Below are 21264 nucleotides of genomic sequence, written 5' to 3'. Positions count from 1 at the left end.
TTAAGTGGCCTAAATCACGGAGTAATCTCGTCCAAGACCCTCATGAGGGCTTGAGCTGTGAGGGACTTAGACTAAATGACAGTAACGTAATTTAAATTCAGGTCTTGTAACTCTGAATCCAATACTCTTTCCTCTTCACCATACTATGTGCAACAGATATAACTAGAGATAGAGATTAACTGGAGAGGAAATAGGTTAAACTGAGAGGATGGACTAGAGAAATAACTTCTTTAGAGGAAATGGTTGGCAGCCTTCCCAAACTTTCCCAATTTCCTAAGCCAAAACATCTTAAGATGTTCTTTGGTCATTTTAAATGTATGTTCTAAGTAGGGGTAGTAACAAATGTAGCCAGAATTCACAAGGCTTGAGATGAAAATCCAGCCACTGAAAATTTTATGTTTAACCACGTAAAGTCTTTTAAATTAGTCTTTTCCACTGAATGCTCATTAAGACACATATGCCAAAAATCAGAAAGAAAGATTTTCAGTGACACAGCAGCTGCCATCAGGGGCTCTCAGGAAATTGTAAAGCATGCAAAGCTTTCCTTTGGCACAATCCTACCACCTTTGGAACTCCTCTCCCCACAATAATGTCACACTGTCTTCTGTCAGGCCTCTAATCCACCTAAGGCCTGCCCTCCTGCTCCAAAAGTGACTCCTTTCTTCCTATGCTGCAAATTTCTGATAGGTGTTGATGTGATGGAATCCAAAGGCCCAGATTTCAAATTTTAACTCTGACACAACTGTATACCATTGGTCAGGTCACCCAACCTCTAATATGGAGCTCAGTTTCCTCATCCACAGAATAAGATTGACCTAAACGACTTCCATTGTCCCCTTCCAGCTCTCAAGATCCATAACTGTCTGATTTAAGTAATTCAGACTATGATATGAAAGAAATTGGTTCCAATGAAGGGAAGGCAAGGAGCAGAATGAGGGGAGGAAATGACTTTTCAATTTAAAAAAACTGATTAACCCAGGTGAATCTTTAAGTCTCCGAATACGTGTGGATTACCTATTTATTTTTAATTAGCTGATCATAAAGAATCCTGAAATATATAGTACTGGGGGGGGGGGGAGGGAGAGAAGAGACATTCCATCATTCCCCACTTCCATTTTTGCCTCAGTGAGGAATAATGCTGCTTGCAAAACAATAAAAAAAATCAAGCCTTAGGGGGAAAGCTTGGTTTGGCACAAGAGGCACAATTTATTCCAAAGCATGCTAAAATCCTCAAATATAGAGGCCCTCCTTTGCTTAAAGATTATTCATTTTTTCTCACGTCTAACAACAATAACTAAGAATTGGTGAAATCTATTTCTATAAGGAATGGTGCAAGAAGCAGTATAAAATATCATGAAATCCTAAGTTTATTTCAGGGCTACCCTCCATCAATAATTATCACACACAAAAAATGTGGATCCAGTCTTTTTAACCAAAGCTAGAATGTTGGAAACACTTTTAAAACAATTCTGCAAGAAGAATGAGATGGCTTTTTTCCCACTCCAAAAAACTCTGGAACGCATAACTAAATTGAATAAATAAGCAAAAAATAAAGATATGTCATGGCAAAAGGCTCAAGAAGGTCTTAGCAAACACTCTAAGGGTAAGAGAAAATGTTTTTCATAAAATGTTATATTGCATAATATCTTTAATCATTATTATTTACCTAATACTGTTTACAGCACTTTCAAAAAATTAGAAAAGAAAATGAGAATTGCTAGGGAAAATTAAGGTGAATTTAATATAAAGCTTTTAAGAACCACACCCATGTCTTCTTCCTCTTCTGAATTCCTCCAAACATAAAATTATGTTCTAAACATTTAGAAGAAAAATACAAATCATGTTTTATTCATGTACATATTAAACAGAATTGCACTATATAACTTTCAATAAACTTAAGCAACATTCTTATTTTTCTTCAGCTTTAAGGCAGAGTCAACAGAAGTACAAAATTAAACACTTTACAAATTTCCTAATGTAACAGAGCAAATATGTTATATTGAAACTACACAATAAATGTAGAAGGTTGACTTAATAAAGGGTCAACAAAAGAAACAAAAGAAAAGGCCTTTTTGACTTCAAAGAAAATTGAGCTCAAAAAATCCTACCAAAACTAATATGGGTTAATGCTCAAGGTTTAAAAACAAAAAAACAACAAAAGCATGCACCTTTGGAAAGCATAACTACATGGAAGAATAAACTGTCATTTCACCATGTCCCTGCCATCCTTCTTCCTGCTGACCTAACCTTATGCCTTCAAGCAATGAGGAGGAGCTCTAAGATTGAGTCTTACACTTCACCAGGAATTCTTTCTCCACTCAGGCCAATTTTAAATATAAATATTAGGAAATATCACAATATGCAGCTAGGTATAAGCTGTTTAAATATACTGAATCTCCCAGTGTTAATTCCTTTGGAACTAATACACACTGTAAAGCAGTAAGGGAACCATAAGTTTATCTTAACTTGTGAATGGTGTATATTCTATTTCATTAAAAGCTGTTTCTTTCCCTTTCAAATTTCTACACCTCTATCTCCAAAAGAATAAAATTAAAATTATTTTTATAATACTAATTAATCTTTTCTACAAGAAGTTTTCGTGATTGTAAATTGAGCAATCATGTATCATTTCCTTTCTAAAAACTTGCCTCTGGGAAAACAAATAGCAGTTTGCTAGCAAAAATGAATCTATCCCATTACTCCAGTCCCCTAGGCTTGACTTCTGCCTTCTCTTTCATTCCTTACATCAAATCAACCAGTAAATTCCAGTAACTAACCTTTACACAGTATTTTAAAAGTCTGCCTTATATATACATTTCAACTTGATCCTCATCACCTCCATTACAAAGTACTACAGATCTATAACACAGATAATACTATATCACAGTACTACTGACAACATTCCTATTTTATAGAAAAGGAAACAGACTCTGAGAAGCTAAGTAACAGAGCTAGGAAATGTGGCAACATTCAAAAACAGGCAGTCTGAGAGTCAATGTCTCAAATTCATCTCTTCATCTTCATCATTATTGTCCCTGCCCTAGTCCAGTGCTTAGTACATGACATCTGGACTGTGGCAATGATTTCTTAGTTTGTCCTCATGCCTACAGCCCATCCTATGCACTTGGATATGAGATTTCATCAGTAAGGGCACTCTCTTCAATCATGTTGATTGCCTCCCATCTATGCCTGCCCATCTTGGACAACTCTTGCCATGCCCTCCCATAAGTTCACCAAAGGAGGTTCATTTAACATGCTAGGGACCTTCATTCAGCTCTTTTGACACTGTATGGATACCAATGAACCACATGAACAATCAGTTACACCTTGAGGTTCTTATGAGAACAGCCATCATTTTTTCCTCCAAAAAAATTTCTCTGATGGCATATTTTACTCCAGCAGCTCTGAATACTTCTGGTATCAGGACCCTTTTATAATAGAAATTACTGAGGATCCCCCAAGAGCTTTCTTTTTTACTCTATGAGAATTAACAGTACCTTAATGTTATTATGAAAACAGTTTTGACCTTGAGGACACCCTGGAAGGATACCAGGGAGCCCAAAGGGTCCCCAGACCACATGTTGACAACTTTTGCTTTATTCCATTTTTCCAGAGCAAGTCCCCAAGGGATGATGTGGTATAATGCATCCCTTGTACCACACTGCCTATCAGGAAGAACCAGGCTAAAGTCTGCTTCTGGCACATATGAAAGTTGCCAGTATGCTTCAGTGGAAAGAGTTTACAAGATGGGAGTTCCCTACACTGAAGAAATCAGAAATGAAGACTCCAAAACAAATGTTGAAGATTGTTTCTATCCACCATGCACCTCTCCACTGATGTTTTAGTGATCTTAATTTCAGTGCTTTGAAGGCTGAGATTGCAAGATTCAAAGTCATATAACATTAAGCGGAAACCATTGTTGTTAAAAAGATGGACCTCTGTTTCAGAGCCTGAAGTTATTTGAAGAACTTCAGTTTCCCAAAGATAATCTTGCCTTTTTTCCTTTCTGATCCTGAGTCCAACTCATTATGCATTTATACCCCAAGATAATATACTGATGGATATCTTCTACTGGTTGTCTACTTACTCAACAGCATATCAATCTGGACAACAGGAATTCTTCATCTACTTGTTTCTCCTGTTTGGATAATTAGGTCCAACTCTGAATAACTATGGATTAATCATACTTATTTCCCAAGTTTGATGCAATCAACACTATGTCATTCACCAAAAAAAAAAAAAATACAACAATTTAGGGAACTTCAAATAAGGGAATCCTTCACTTATGCTGGTCACCAGATTTTTTTTTTTTATTAATGTCATCATGGACTCTTCCTTCTCAAAAATATGTCATGGCTCCCTATTGTCTGTCATATCAAATCACAACTCCTACTTTCTCCTCCCAGAATTTGCCTGCTCGCTTCTTCCTTTCCTCTCAGGTCAACTTGCTATTGTTCAGTCTTTTTTTTTAGTCATGTTTGATTCCTCATGACTCTATTTGTGATTTTCTTGAAAGAGATAATGTAGTGGTTTGCCATTTCCTTCTCTCATTTTACAGATGGGGAACTGAGGCAAACAGGGTTAAGTGACCTGCCCAGGGTCACACAGCTAGTAAGTGTCTGAGACTGCATTTCAACTCAGGTCTTCCTGATTCCAGGCCTGGTACTCTATCCACTGTACCACTTAGCAAGCTGCCCAGTCTCAAGTCACATGTCTCCCTAAATACTGACTATACTTAATTCTATAACTCATGTCCAAATGTTCCTCATTCTTAAAAAAAAAAAAACAATATGAGTTAAGTGTGGGTGTTCTCCAAGTCGCTATCCTCAGCCTTCTTCCAATCACTCTAAACCCTATCTCTTGGGTGATCTCATCTGCTCCAGCGGACTGTCTCTCTGCAATTAACTCTCAAATTTCTCAACCTAATCTCCCATCTTAACTCCAGTATTCCATCACCAAGGGCAATTCTGGATATTTCCATATGACTATCCCTTTGGCATTTCAAACTTATTATTTTCTTCCCTTGAACTTTGCCCACCTCCAAACTACTCTCTACTGCAAAGGTTGCCACCATTTGTCTAGTCATCAAGATTCATAACTTCAGTCACTCTTGATTCTTGCCTTTTATCTTCTCAGAGTATACAGAATAGGGGATAGAGTGCTGGAATTTGTGTCAGGAAGACCTAGCTTGAGATTCCACATTCAATCCTTGCTAACTATATAACCCCAGGCAAGTCACTTAACTGCTCTCAACCAAAGTTTCCTCATCTGGAAAACTGGGACAATGCTAGCACCTACATCACAGGGTTAGTGGGAGGTTCAAATGAGAAACTGTTTCAAACCTTGAAGTGCTACATGAATGTCAGATGCTGCGGCTGGTCCTCCTCCTACCCTGCAGAGCAGACCATCAAGTACTATCAGTTTCACCTCTACAACATGTCTAACTACCCTCTCTTCACTCAAATAGCCACTGCCCAACTTTGGGCCTTCATCAGCCCTCACCTAGACTATTGCAAAAGCCCATAACTGATTTTCTTATTTCCCATGTCTTCCATCCCTCATTTCCATCCTCCAAAGAGTAGCTAAAATAATCTTCACAAGTCATGGGTCTGATCATATTCTCTTGCTCAAAAACTTTCAATAGTTTGCTGTGATCTTTATAATAAACTGCTCTGCCTGGCTCTTAAGGCCCTTTGTCATCTGGTACCAATCTAATATTTCATATTATTTCCTTTCACGAACCCAAATTCCACCCGAATTGGACTACTACCCCTTCCAGAAACTTAAAATTCCATCTCCTACCTTCATGAATTCAAATCCAAGCCTAAAATTTCTTATCTTCTTTCAAGGCTTTACCTCAAGAAATACTTCCTCAATGAAACCTTCCTGATTTCACAATTTAGCATCTTTCACTCTTAAATAACTTTATATTTATATCTGCATCTTAATCATGCATCTTGCCACACCAAAACCAAGTAGATTACCAATACTCTGATGGTAGAAGTTGGCTGTTTCATATTTGCCTTTGTACTCCCCATACCCTTCCACATAGAGGGGACTTAATGATGAATTTAATTGGAGGTGATAATTCTCTACGATCTAGCCCTATTTTCCTTCACAAAGTTTTCCACAACTCCTCCAAACCAATTTTCCATTCTAGTCGAACAAGTTTCTTACGATCATCTAGCCTCTCACCATGCTTCTTCCTAGTTATAGGCATTTGCTCATGCTAGAATTCCCCATGCTTGGTATGTCTTTAATATCTAAATCCTTTCCATTCTTCAAGTTCCACACTCACCAGGAAGCCTTAGCCCACATTACTCTCCCACTTTCTGAGCCTCTACTGTACTCTGTGTGCTAAAAAAGGATAGTAGAGAGTAACTTGTATTTTCCTGTTTTTTTCATCTTCTCAACTGGATCATGGGCTATTTTATATAAAACTTCTGCAACATCCTCAGCATCTTACAAAACAAAACAGGTGCTCAATAAAGTACTGACTCTGATGGTTAATATTACTTTAATAGATCTCCAATCTCATCAATACAGGTTGTTACTCTCTAACAAAGTAAATGAACAACTACCCCAACCCTCTTATTCTGTGCACTTCTTATCTATTATCACCCAGTAAATCCTCCACAAATGATCCACCCAACTGACTGAGACTCTCACTAGGTCCGTCAACACTCTCTCTTTTCCATCTGTCATTTATGCATAACGAAAGTTCAATATCACAAGTCTCAGAAAAAGTTTCTTCACTTCACAATCAAGGGCAAAAATCAAAAATAGTTTGCAAATATATTCATTCTGAATGAATACTTTAGCCCTTATGCATAAATTTCCTGGAATTTTTTTCTTCAGAGTGCATGATGTGGTAGCCCAAGCCCACCTCAGCTAAAAATTAGCAAAAAAGCATTATGTTAAAGACAGAAATATCAAAATACAGGTGGCAGGAAAAAGCGTCACTACCAAAAGTAGTTTCAAAGGATTATAGCTTTTGAAGGAACCTAAAAGATGAGGTTGTGAAACTCTCTACTTTTCAAAGGAAGAAATTGAAGCCTTAAGAAGCTAAATGATTTGCCCAAGGCCACACAGTAGTAAGTCACAGAGCAGAAATTTGAACCCAAGACCCCTGACTCTAAATCCTGATTTCTTTCCACCATGTTTTGCTGCCTTGCTCAATAAACTCTAATGGCTCCCTATCACTTCCAGGATCAAACACAAAAATCTTCTGTTTGATGTTCAAAACCCTTCATAACCTAGCCTCCCACAACTACCTTTCTAATTTTTTTTATGCCTTACAGTCCCATGACATCAGGTACTCTGTCACCCAGTAACACTGGCCTCCTTGAAGTTCCAAGAATGAGACTCCATCTCTCAGCTCGAACATTCTCTGGCTGCATCCCATGCCTGGAATTGGCCTCCTGGTGGCCCTGGCTTCCTTCAAATGCTAGCTAAAATCTCACCTTGTACAGGATGCCTTCCCCAATCGTCTTAATTCTAATGCTTATTTGGCTTGTTTGTACATATTTGTTGCTTGTTGTCTCCTTCATTAGACTGTGAGCTTCCCAAGGGCAAACACCATCTTTTGCCTTTCTTTGATTCCCCAGCACTTAGCACAATATCTAAAACACAGTAAGCATTTAATAAAAGCTTACTGACTGACCATTTCATCATTTTCATTTATTCCAGGCTCTACAATTACTGTTATAATCAAACTTGCAAGAAATCAAAACTCAACTGGTAGAAAGCAAAGCAGAAAGGAAAAAATGGAACTGATAAATTAGGCAGTGACCAGAAATTCACCTTGTAAAGCCACTGAGGTCACTCAACAGCACAAAGAATGAATGTTCAGTATTGACAATACCCCAAACTGGCACTTCTTTTTATTCCAAGAAGTAAAAGAAATTCTTAAATTTCAGATATTTGGCACAAAGGCAAAGAGTGTCTACTAGTTGCAGCTAAGAAAATACTCTACCCCTTTGATGTTTCAGTTAATAGTTGTTTTACAAAACTTGATAACTACTTTCTTCAAAAAATTACTTTCTACTCTGGCAAAAGCAGCAGCCCAACACACTTCCATTTTCTGATTCTGGTAAGATACATGTATATATTTTAATATCATTACCTTCTGCTTTTTCCTAATAGAAAATGGCTTTTTTTTTTAATTTCAAAATTGAATACAGGGGTCAATACAAGAAAAGTTTAACTATTCTGTTTTCTTTTTCAGTTCACCTTTTTCTAAATACTCAAGAGCAACAAGCATTTATTAGTGCCCAATGATGTGCCATGCACTATGCTATGCAATGAGCATACAAAGACAAAAATAATCCATCCTTGCCCTCAGGAAGCTTAAAAAGAAATATCATTACTAAAGAAAAGATTTGCTTCCAAATTATTACCATATCTGTAAAAAAGCAAGGTTTTACTCTTATCAATGAGACACAGAAGATGTAAAAACACCATCATCACAAGTCATCTAATGCACTTGGAATTTGAATTCTACAAGGTATCAAATTTTTATTTTTTCAAAAAAGGAAAAATAGCAACCTAATGACCATAAAGTAACTTTCAAAAGTAAGCTGCCCACACAAATAGTTCTAAACTGATGCTTGAAAGGTATTATATGATCCCCGGCCCCAAAGTCAAGTTTTCTTACCAAGTAAACTAATAGGGCTTTTTTTTTTTTAAGCTGCAAAAAAGATTCACCTGTGATACATGATTCCCCATAGGAAAAGCTCTTACAAGCAGTACCACAGTGTTTAAACCTTATTTCCTTTAGGATTTCCATTTTGAACCTCTCCCCCCTCCCCCGACAAATCACTGTAAAAAAAGCAATGTCAAGATCTGTTTCAATCTACTACACTTGCAAAAATTAACAGCATGTCATCATTTTGTAAGAAACCATCTAAAAGTACACATGTAACAAAATTCAAGGCCTTAAAGTTTTGAACAAAGTTCTTTTCAGAAGCCTATATGAAATTTCTGTATAAACCAATATGCTTAACAGTAACATGTTTGCAGAAATTTTTTGCATTTTTTACAAATTAAAAGAAAAGAAAAATGAAACAAGATAAAGCTCTACCATCATAATCTTTTATGTGAAGATGAGAAATCAAACACATTACTAAGCCTTATAAAAATCAAAATGGGGATTTGCACACAAATTTTTCCAAACATTACTGGGCTCTCATAATTTTTACAATTTTAGAATGTTAACTAAGCTTCTTCCAGTACATGTTCTTCCTGTGTGGTAAAAAGCACTTGAGTCTTGTCTAGAAGAAGAAATCCTTTGGGCAAATTATAGTGCATTTTAGTTATAATGTTTAAGGAACAGTAGAAATATCCATGTAACCCAATTCCCTACATTCATTGATCTTTAATCACTGAATTTGGATCCTGTCACTTTCCTCCCAAAAAGTCCAAAAGGCACTATTTACTGATAAACAGCTAACTGAATCTTATTTGGAATCCGAAGTCAAGTTTTTGGCTTATGAAAAAAAAAAAAAACAAACACCTTAACCTAATGGTCTCTTTTTTAAAAGGATGAAAATGAGTTTCAGGAGCTTTAAATCAGGATAACAAACATAGTCATATAAAACTGCATTCATAAAAACAGCTGGTATTATATGTCTGGAATCCACTTTATTTATATTTCCTCATCTGAGCCTCACCACAACTCTGTGGGACAGGTACTATGCGAGGTATCCACACTAGATTAAAGATGAAGAAGCTGAACTTGAGAAATTTAAGTGATCTTTGAAGTTCATGATCATATAACTAGTGTCAAAAGGTTACTAACCCAGTGAGTGCCTCCTGACTGAGTTCAGGACTCTTTTCCATTACCTGATGCTCTATCCATTACACAATGATGCTTCTCACTCTTTTAAAACTGTCATGGGAGGGGAGGGAGGGGGCTAGAAAGAGGGTAGGGAAGATGCCTTAAATAAACTGTGTTACCTATATTACTAAGAAGCTATCCAACACCAATAAGGACTTGTAAGATTATTTTCCTATCAAAATTTTCCCTTTCAGGTAGTTCATTTTTAAGTGAATTTATTTCTTTCACACAAAAATGTTTGCATGTTACCAGAAGTACAACATTCTAAATTCGTTTACATCCTTCTGAAACTGAAGGATAAGGAAGTAATTTCATTTTCCTATAGGTTCCACTATGAAACTATTTGTCTCAACCTCCAGAACTAGACATTTTAGTTAGGGGCAGTACAGAAATCTACATTTTTTAACTACCCTTCTTTAAATTATTTATGTTTATCACGTAACTTTCTCTTGAAATAATCTATTCATCTCAAAGACAGAACTAGTAAGAATTCCTGCACTGACAGAACATGCCCCAACTGTTCAAATAAAACCATGACAAATATGAAGTTGTAATGCCTGAAAATAAACTATATGACAATGTTTCAGAAATCCAATTTACTATTCCCAAACAAAATGAGATATTACAGTCCTTAGCTATCCAAAAGAAACTCACTTTAAATGTGGAATGCTAAAACTAAGAATTTGTATATTTATAGGCAAGAAAAATAAAGTGGAGGGAAGTTAATAATTTACCACTGAATTCTCAAATATATTTAATAGGCAATCAAAGGGAAAAGCCTTCAAAATGAAAATGGCCAAAATACTGCACACATATTGCTATGTAAAAGTAATATTCTCCTACAACAAACTACCTGCATTTCAGTCAAGTTTGAATGACAAACATTTTTAAATCTGTCTGTGTATAAGATTTATTTATGAACTGAAAAGCTTTCCATTACACTATCAGGAATAAACCTGATGTAAACAATATGCTTGACTTCCAATACTGATGATCAATTTTCCTATCATGACCTTACCCCAAAACTAATCATTATTTCAAGGAAACTGCAGGATATAATAATTTTTCCATTAACTTTCATCAGTATTTTAATGATAGAGGGTGGAAACAAATTAGAAGCCTGAGGGGTTGAAAAGAAAAAAGAAGTTAGTTAAGGAAAAAGATTAGCTGGTCTAACTTTTGACTTCATTTATCTGCCACAAATGCTAGAGCTCGGAATATTGTGATGAATACAAGGTTGCCCAGGTCCACCTTTTAAAATTAAATTCACACCAGTATCACCCAGAGATCTGGATGTGAACCAAATTTACTAGGTGTTTGCTTGTGAACTACTTTTGAAAGTTAAAGATGCACAAACTGATGGACATCATACTTTCCAACCCATTCACTAAGGATACTGCCTAAACATAAAAGACCACAACACAGATTAATATGCTTTTCTGATAATTCTGTATGATTATAGCAAATGTATCAAAAATGCAAATTCCTTATGTTATTTTTTACTTTCCATTTTTGTTTTTCTAAAAGCACTTTTACAGGAAGTAACCACATTCCCTCTAATCTATCTGTCCTTTACACTAAGTCAGTTTCACTGACAGTGACACCAGCACCATGCATGGATACAGTTTTATCATTTCTCTTAACCTAGTCCCACTGTCAGATTAAAAACAAACAAAATAAACAAACTTCTGTTAGATTTTTCAAGAAAAAGTATTCTCTTCAGATAACTGCCATATTGGAAGTTAAAAGAGAAAAAACTTGTTATTAATTCCCTCCAAAATACATCTACTAACCAAATCTAATCTTAACTACGGAGAAAATTTCCATCCAAATCCTAAACGAACTAGATAAGTGACAAATTAAACCATATTTCCAGACATCTAGTCACGCAGTCAGCTGTCAGTTATGAAAGGGAACAGAGGCATGGAAAAATCCAAAGTAGTAATCCAAAAATCATTTATATTTAGCTTTGCAATGGTTGTGTGTGCCAGAGTGAACCTTCTTTTGTATTATTTGGGGTATTATGAATAATTTACATAATCTGAGGATATACCAAGTGGCCTCTCCTTCAGGAGAGGCAAATCAGAAGCACACTAGATAGGACAGCAGTCTAAAAGGAAAAGATTTGTCAGAGACTGGTAGAAGCAGTTAATGCACACATGGAAAGTAAAATGAAAAGACTGTTTTACTAAATTTAAAATTTGAACAATCTGCTTAAAATTTCCCAAAGTGGTATTTCTTGCTTACACTATCATTTAAATATCCAGTTCTTTTACTCTCTAAAAGTCCCAGTAAGCATGGCCAAACACGGGGCATCCCTCCCTTCAGGAACTAAAGATTTAAAGATTTGGACTAAAGAAATGGGGGGCGGGGGGAGAACAGGAGCAGCCAGGTTATGGAGAAAAGAGGTGGGGGAGGTGAACGAACAGCAGCTTTAAGATAGTTAAGGGACTGGATTAAAATGAAATAAGTGCTTAAAGGGTAGCATGGGCCAGGACAGGAGTCCTAGAATGGCTGTAAATGGTTCAGCAGCAGCAGTTACGCCGGGGCAGGTGTACCAATGTGTTGGCTAACAGCAGCAGCTCCCGGGCGTCAGAAGGGGTAAGGGGTCCACGTCCCAAGTGATGGCGGGGGGGGAACAGATAACAAATAGCAGTCCTGGACGTGGAATTAATGTGCAGCAAGCAATACGAGTGAGAGTGGAGGTGATGTTAGTTACAGGGATGGGGGCGCGAGGGCTCCGGGGAAGGGCTGAGACCCAAGGCACAGGGAGTTTGGGGAAACGTGCAGTATCAACCCCTAGTCTTCTGTCCCAAAAAGAAAGCAGGGGAGACGGAGGGAGGGAGGAGCTACATGGGCTCCCCCGTGGAAGAGGCTTTCTAAGGAGGTTCCAGCTCGTCCCAGCCTCCTCCTCTAGCCGCTGCCGCCGCTGCCTCGCTCCCTTTTCCTGGTGGCGGCTGCTGAACCGAAGGGGGAGGAAGAGGAGGAGGAGGAAGAGGAGGAAGACGAGGAGGAGGGTGAAGAAGAGGCAGGGGGTGGGGTATGTGTTGGGGGGTGGGGGGGCGGTGCGGCCTGCACAGTCCCCGTGAAGCCTCCGCGCTCTCGTAGCCGGCCAGCCTCCGGCTCCCCCTAAGCCCAGCCCCGCAGACACCCACCCGCCTTCCGCACCTCGCTTTCTCCTCCTCCCGAGCCCACGGGCTGGCGCGTCCTCGCAAGCGACTGCTGAGCGGCTGCCGGGGGAGGCCTCGTCGGGACCGGGCTGGATGGCTCCTCCAAGTCCGACCTTTATGGCTGAGAGGGGGACTCTCGGCTTTCCGTGGGTTCCACAGCCGGACGGGCCACCATCTTACATTAGGGTAAGACTGCTCCGGCCTCTCTTGCGCAGGCGCACACGTACCCAGCCAGGAAGGGGGGAGGGGGGGAACCGCGGGAGGAGAAGGAGGTGTCTCCGACTCGTCTCGCTGCACGCTGGGAATTGTAGTGCTTCGGCAGCAACCGTCCAGTTGCAAGCCGGGAATTGAAGTTCTCCTCCCTCTCTTCTTTTCCTTCTTGGGAGGGAGAGCGGGTGGAGTGGTGGGCAGATCTCACGTGGCTTCCTAAACTGCTGACTGCCCTGGCCCTTCCCTACCCTCCCCGCTGGCGTGTAGCGCTCCTGTGCCGTTTGATTGTGGTTTTTTGTTACTGCTCTGGTTTTTCCCTCTGTTTGCTGAAATGCAGCGATCCCCGCGGCATCGGGGAGCAAGTTGCCAAGACTGGGAGAAGAGACAGCCTCCCCCGCTCGTTGGCCCCCAAAAATGGGAGCATTACGGGGAAAGCCAGGACCGAACGAGAAGCTAACATTAAAAATCGAGCGCTAGGGGTGGTCTAGGATGCCAGGTCCCAGCGGAGCAGGGTTGCCCCTGGAGCCAGGCTTATGCGCACGGAGCGTGGGCGATACATAGTAACAGTTCAAAGATCGGTGTCCCCCCTTTACGCCTAAGCTGTAGTCAGCGTTTCCTCATTTTTAGCGATAGTGGCAAAATGTAAAATGTTCTCCTTCGGTTTCTTCCGGAGCTTACGAGAAAAGCTAGCTAGCTGCACATGCAGAAATCTGGGAGTGGACGTGCGAGCACGCGAGAGCTCCCTTGGCGAAGGCTGGGGGGACGGACCGGACGGTGCCTCTGGGCAGATTACTGCCGCTCCGCTCTTTGGTTCATCTTTTCCCCTCTCCCCCAAGTCTGCCCAGAAAGCTGCAACAATGGCTAGCCTCCTAAAAGTCCTCATGAAACCAAAACGCCCCTACCGTGTGTGACTCCCAGCTCCCCAAAACGAGGGTTCCACAGCCTCTTCTGCTTGCCCTTGGGATAACTTAGATATGGGTCCGTGGTAAAGATGTAGTTTCAAGTTCCAATCAGCTTCCGCCTAGGCAACTCTTGCCTGGCTCTTCTCTCAGGCTCCCCCTTCTGTAAATAGAAGTGACGCTCCTTTGACAGGTCCGGGAAGACTGAAACTGGCGTTTTTTTCTCTGTTCCCAACTAAAAAGAACCACAGAATTATAGGATTTCAGAGATAGGAGATATTAGAGATAATTTAATCCCACCCCTTCTCTTTAAAAATGGGCAAACTACGTGTCAATTGACATCCCCCAAAAGGAGAGTATGTGTGACCATTGTTGTAAGAATAAATGAGAAAAAGTTTTTGAAAAGTTGAAAAGAGCTTTCGTAAGAAGGCATATAAAATGTGAGATATAATTAATAGATGCATGATAAATACTTACTGAGTAATGCAATGTTTGGAAAGTACTTTGAAAGTTTTTTTTTAAGTATATATGCTAAAGTTGTACATGATTAGTGGTTAAAAGTACCAATTTCTTAACTGCCACAAAGGGAATATCGTTTTGAAAGAACATCTTTCTCTAACATTCAACATATTTTCCCTTTTGCTTCAATCAGTAAAGTAAGAGAAATGTACCAGCGACGTCTCTACCAAGTGAAATCATCCTGCCCATCTATCGACAATTAGACAAATACTTTTAATCAAGTGCAGAGACTATTAAGACGGCGGGAAGGGGGGGAGGGGGAGGGGGAGGGGGACAAGGGGAAGACCAGTTCTTTCTTTCACCTTTCCTTCCCTGATTTCCCCTGCCAAGAGTGAACTTTCTCTACTTGGAATTCTCTTACCTTAAGCCTTTACCTTAAGCATTTGCACACTCTACTTTTTTTTCTCCAAATCTGTGCTTTTGTTGGTAGAGGGAATGCCCTTGAGGATAGTCGCTCTACCGCTTAGAGCAAATGTAGGTTAGCAATTTAGAACCTTAGAAAGTTGACTGGGGGCACTGTGAAATTAAATATTTTATTTGGGACCACAAGGAGAGGAGGAGTCAGGGTTCGACCTGAATCCAGGTCTTCTTGACTTTTATACTGCCTCTCTTTTATTACATATGTAAATAAATATCTCCTTGCCCTCCAGGAACTTAAACTCTATTTGAGAAAATGAGACATGGTCAAAGTATGGATAGGTACATGGCATCATGAAGTACATCTTTTTTACAAATCCCATCAAGAACAAGCGTTGTGTCATATTTTATCTATTTATCCTGCTCAAGGCCTAGCACCTTGCTTTGCTCAAAGAAAGCACTTAGCAACATTTATTAAACTGAAATTTTCTTTTCTCTTTCCTTTCCTCTTTTCTGGCTCCATTTTCCTCTCCTCTCCTTCCCTGTTTGTCTTTGTCCTATCAGTGGCACCCACAGGCAGTGGTAAAAAGATTGCCAACAACCTTCCATAAAGTCAAAGTAAAAAAAGGACCATCCTCTTAATAATGCAAAGACTGTGTTGTCCTTCCAGAGTTGTGTTTTGCTGGCATATTATAGATATGCAATGATTATATACTGCTCTACTCAAAGAAAGGTACCATTAAAATAGAAAAGTACTCAGTCTCCTCATCCTAGATCATAACAAGTAAGTTTTGTCTTACTTATGATATAATTAGACTATGATGTAATATAATATTAATATAATATAATTATATTAGATATCATAAGGACCTTTCCAGTTCTAAATACTGTTGCTCTATGGACTGGAGGAGAAGCATTGAAATTGTAATTGTGTAGGCAAGGAAATGCTGATATAGAAGGCAAAGGATTAGAAGGAGCAAATTAAAATTAGGATCATAATTTTTGTGTCATTATTCGTTAGCTACCTCCAAAATTGGGGAAGGGTTTAGAGTGTACATTAATTTCAGAAATGATAAAAGCATGCAAATATGAATTTGTTAGAATACATATTAATATTCATGAAATATTCCCTATGTGTATCTGTGACTTTGATATGGGTTCTTTCCCAAGGACACAGATTATGACCAATCTATGCATGCCCATCCTTCTCCATGTCTTCCATTCATTAAATAAACATGTTTATCATTATTTAAAAACAAACATGCCATCATGACAAAGACTAAAACATCTAATAAATTGTACTTTTAACACATTGACTTAATCACAGAGTCATAGAATCCTGGAGTGGAACTTAAGAAACCATCTAAATGTCTAAATCAGAGGTTCTTTACTTGGAGTTTGTGAACTTTGTTTTTAATACTTTGATAACTGTATTTCAATATAATTGGCTTCCTACATAATAGTATGTGTTTTATTTTATTCATTGAAAACCATTTCCCTGGAAGGAGACCAAACTACCAAAAAAAAAAAAAAAAGGTTAGATACCCTGGTGTAAATAGTCAAGAACAGATGTTATCTATTCTCTTGCTAATCTCCAGAGAGGAATTTCAAGCCCACCTCAGAGTTTTGTCATCCTCACAATGAAAATGTTTCTTTTAATAGCCAAAAAAAGTGCTTAACTTTCCCACTCTTTACTTGTTTGTTTTCTCCTTGTTTGATCATCTATATACATAAGAGGAGAGGGACCCTATCTGCAGTCCCCTTTTATAATTTGCTCTTCCAGTTCTCCCATTCTTCATAGAATGTCATCCAGGGTGATATTCTTGTTGAAGAAAATAAGAGCATAGGATTTAAGTCCAGTAAAAACCAACAGAACTTTTAGACCCCATAAAATATAATCCCCTTGATAGCAGGGACTGATCGATTTTTGTTTTTGTATCCCCAATGCCTAGCACAGTACCTTGTATATAAAAGGTAATCAATAAATGTTGTTAAATTTAATCTACTGCCTTTTAAAATGGATAATTTGTAACACTTAGCTAGCATAATGGAGAGGGTTTTCTGCTACATTCTTTTTTTCTACAGAAATATAATCTTTATTCAAAACTGAGAGGCACCTTAGCATACTGAATAGGAAACCAACCTCAGAGTTAGAAAAATTGGGGTTCAAGTCCAACCTTTGACTCCAGTCAAATAACTTAGCTCTCAATGTTCTAGGCAGTTCTCTAAGGCTACAAAATGCACATACAGGAGCTAATCTTTATTTTAAGAAGGCTTTTCCTCCTGGGAAGTTTCCTACACCAATGAAATCACAATTCCTTTAAAAAATATATACACTAAATGATGTCCTTTAGGCACACCAAGGAAGTTAATAGAACCAATGAAGGAATTTTGCTTTCCTATCCATTATTGTCCTTAAGCGTTTACTCCCAATTTTTTGTCTTTTCTACCATTGGATGAGGCAGGATTAGTACCTGTGTGTGTGGTTTAAATTTATCCAAGTTGAATTTTATTTCGCCTTGCCCAGCATTCTATGTTCTGAACTTCTTTGTATGCTCTTTATTTTCTGTAGGGTTACAGGACTCTGACAAAATGTCAGAGGTGTTATCAGATATCACTGATTCAAACTGTATCTGACCCCAAATCACTGATTCAACTTCCTAAAAAGTGATCTCCTAGCCATCATTTCTTCAATCAAAAGGAAACCCACTTTCCTTAATTCTAGTTTTGGACAATTCTAATTTTTAAATATTTATTTGTATCAACTGTCTTCAACCTCGTTCTGTAGTTTGTGGCCGAGCGGATAAAGTCCAATCCTAAATTTGCTGACAATTTACCATATCATGTAGTGTTATCTGTTCATGTAATCATTATTATTAATCTTTTTTTAATGTTTACAGTATTGAATATCAGATGAAACGTAGCTAGGTGGCATGGTGGATTGAATGCAGGGATTAGAGTTAGGAAGACTCATCTTCCTGAATTCAAATTTGACTTCAGACACGTACTGGCTGTGTGATCCTGGGCAAGTCACTATTGGCCTGTTTCCTCATCTGTAAAATGAGCTGGAGAAGGAAAAGGTAAATCACTCCAGTATCTTTGGCAAGAAAACCTCAGATGTGGTCGAGAGACAACTGAAACAATTGAATAACGTCAGTTGAAACATAATTTCAGAGGTTCAATGCAATTCCCTTTCACCTCCCTTACTTCCTCTGTTAGGATACCTAAAAAATACCTTATCTTCTTTTAATGTTCTCATTTAAAAATTTTTTATACGTATTTTACACGTACTAGACAATCCTATTTTTGAAGATTTCTAGAGAGATCACAACACCCTCATCTATAAGATTCTGTTGTATTTGGGCAATTTTGAGATCACTATTTCTGGAAGCTTTGAGTAGGATTCAAGAAGGACTTGAAAAATTTAGGACAGTGATTTTAATAACAAAAACTAAAAATAAAACACATGCTTGAGAATTGAGGAATGGTTAAATAGGCTATGGTATATATGGTATATGACTGCAATGGAATGCTATTACTGTAAACAATGATGGATATTAAAAAATTCAAAGAAATGGGTGATAACTTTAATTTAGCAGATCCATAAGTAGGTCTAAATAAAGCAGATCTAAAAGTGCACTATGCACAACAGATATAATAACACAAAGTAAACAACTAGAAGACAACAAAATTCTGATGAAATACAACAGAAGATGTTTGTACTAGCAGAGTTAAAGCAGACACCTTGCTACTAAGTGACTTCTGCACCCTTTTTCAGGAATGTGCTTAGGATCAAATGAAATAATCTTTGTTAAGGACTTAGCACTGGGTGTGGTATACAGTAAGTGGTTAATGAATGCTTGTTCTCTCCCTTCCCCCTACCACCATACACACCCCTCTGTTGGAGAAGGGATTGTTTGTGATTTTTATTAGGATGAATTAAAGAAAAGTGTAGCAATGCTTTTTTGAAGTAATGAAATTATTTGGAAAAAAGAAGGTAGTTTAGGACAAAAGGACAGCCAAGTGATAAGGCATATTCATTAATGACTCACTCATATCAATGTAATTAATGAGTATAATAAGTGAGAATGAAAATAGACAATGCCAGTCATTTAAGAATTCCTAATAAAAATTGCCCTGAAAATATAGAAATTACTTCAGAGATTATGGTGAATTATTCACAATTTTTGTAGTAATTGTTCATTTATTTAAGGTACTAGATTGTGAATTTTGTGATTTATTTCTAATAGATGAGTGTTCTTGAGTAGCAGTGGAATATAGTGCCTGGCAAAAGTAAATGCTTAATAAATAAAAATACTTGTTAAGCATCATTCATTCATTCCTCTGGACCCTCCTAGCTTGAGAGTGATTATCAATAGAAACTGTTGTTGTTTCCCATGCAGCCTGATGTCTTTCTTTTTCTTGACCTCATTAAAGGGGCCATGCCCCAGCTATTCCTTAAACAGGCCTATTCAACGAATGAGCGTTGCCTCACCATAAGTGAGTGCCTGCAAAGACCTTGGCCTAAAGGGCCCAAGGTCTCCCAGTGCATCTTGGGTCATCTCCAGTCATCCTAGGGAATATCAGGTGTCTGGATTCAGATGGCTCTGGAGGAGAAGTGAGGCTGGTGACCTGCACAGCCCTCCCTCACTCAAAACAAAGTCAACTGCAAGTCATGTCATTATTTCTCTGATGGCATGGTCTTCTTCAGCAATGAAGGATGAACACATTGGGTAGAGATCTGGCCTCAGAGGCAGGAAGAGCTAGAGTTTAAAATTCTCTTCTGACACATTTTTACTGTGTGACTTTGTACAAATCACTTAACCTATCAGTTACACAGGCACCTTAAGGCCATAAGAATAGGTACTCATCTGCTATGGTATCTCCTCATCATAAGTTCCCTACACCAATAAAATCATGGCTTCAGTCAAAAAAATAAATGTTCTTGCTAAAGAATATCTATAAAAATAAAACATGAAAAATATTGGTAAGTGGCTACTGAAAGGGAATGCTTTATCCTGGAAAAGTGGGCTTGTGATGACAAATCTGCAGGCATAATATCTGTTAAATGTATTGTTTCACAAAGGAGACATCCTCCACTCCACCCTCACCCACAAAGTACATCCCTGGAATAAAGTTTTTAAAAGCCACCTAGTAGCATGATGTCACTTTCCACATTGGCAGTTTTACCCTTCATCACCAATAAAGGTATCTGCTTTAAATCTGATATCATGGTACAGCATTGTCTGTTGTTTTTGACCAGAATGTTGTTGTCTTTTTATTATGGCCTTTATGTTATTGAAGTTATTGTGCATGGATGGATTCAACTCAACAAAACATTTATTGTCTATATGCTAGACCCTTGGTGGCAGGGGACTGGAAAGGGAGGAGAATACAAAGACAAAAGTGAAAAAACTCTCTCCTTCAAAATGCTTACATTCTACTAGGACATAATAGGTACTTAGATAAGTAAATTTAATGTAAACTAAGAAGGGAGGGAGCACTAATGATAGAGGGGACTAGAGAAAGCTTCAAGGAGGAAGTAAGGTGAACCTGGAATAAAATAATCTTTCTTCAATACTCTGAGACTACCTTCCAGGAATTGGGATTCCTTTGTGTAAATACACAGGAATGAGAGATATGAGAATTCTCTTTAAGTATTTGAAAGACCATCAAGTGTAAGAGGAATTAAGCTTGTTCTCCTTTGCCAAAAGGCAGAACTAGAAACAATGGGTGAAAGTTTCTTAGAGGCAAATTTAGGCATGTTATAAGGAAAAACTCCTTAATAATGAAATTTATCCACAAATGGAATGGATTGTCTTAGAAGGCAGTGGTTCTCTCCTCAAAAGAGGTCTTCAAGCAAAAATTGAATCTGATCAGTTGCGTATATTTTCACATGTTTCTGGACTCTCAAGCCTCCTATGTACTTTCCAACTAAGATCCTGTGATTTTCCTGATATCTATAAGATGATAACCTTGGTATAATGGAAAGTGCATTGGATTTGGAATCAGAAAACCTGAGTTCAAGTCCCAGCTCTGAAATTTATTTCCTCTGTGAACTCAGTTTATTTCTAAAATGAGGGGATTAAATAAGATGATTTCAAAAGTTTCTTCCAGTTCTCAACTATGATTTTATAATGCTAAATTATTTCACCTCTCTGAACATCACTTTCCATCTATGTGAAATGTTGAAGTTAGATTAAGTAATTTCTAAATTCCCTTCCTTCTCCAAATCCTTTGAACATCCTGTACTTGACTCAATGTGGCCAAG

General features: G+C 38.2%; 1 protein-coding gene across 4 annotated transcripts in view; it reads right to left on the bottom strand.

Annotated features, from left to right (window-relative positions):
- Positions 1–13381, bottom strand: part of CNOT4 (CCR4-NOT transcription complex subunit 4) — a 293416-nt gene extending 280035 nt beyond the window's left edge. For 2 of the 4 annotated variants that reach the window (XR_011976833.1, XM_072652637.1), the window contains exon 1: positions 13007–13260. The gene's annotated coding sequence lies outside the window, so the exon portion shown is untranslated. Of the gene's footprint in view, positions 1–12993 lie in introns of all 4 variants that reach the window. The other 2 variants (XM_072652636.1, XM_072652640.1) reach the window with 2 other exon arrangements.
- Positions 13382–21264: the final 7883 nt, after the last annotated feature.

This window comes from Notamacropus eugenii, chromosome 3, assembly GCF_028372415.1.
Source record: "Notamacropus eugenii isolate mMacEug1 chromosome 3, mMacEug1.pri_v2, whole genome shotgun sequence".
Classification (NCBI taxonomy): Eukaryota; Metazoa; Chordata; class Mammalia; order Diprotodontia; family Macropodidae; genus Notamacropus; species Notamacropus eugenii.
Note: the sequence above shows the minus strand (reverse complement) of the source record. Positions and strands in the feature narration are given on the sequence as shown.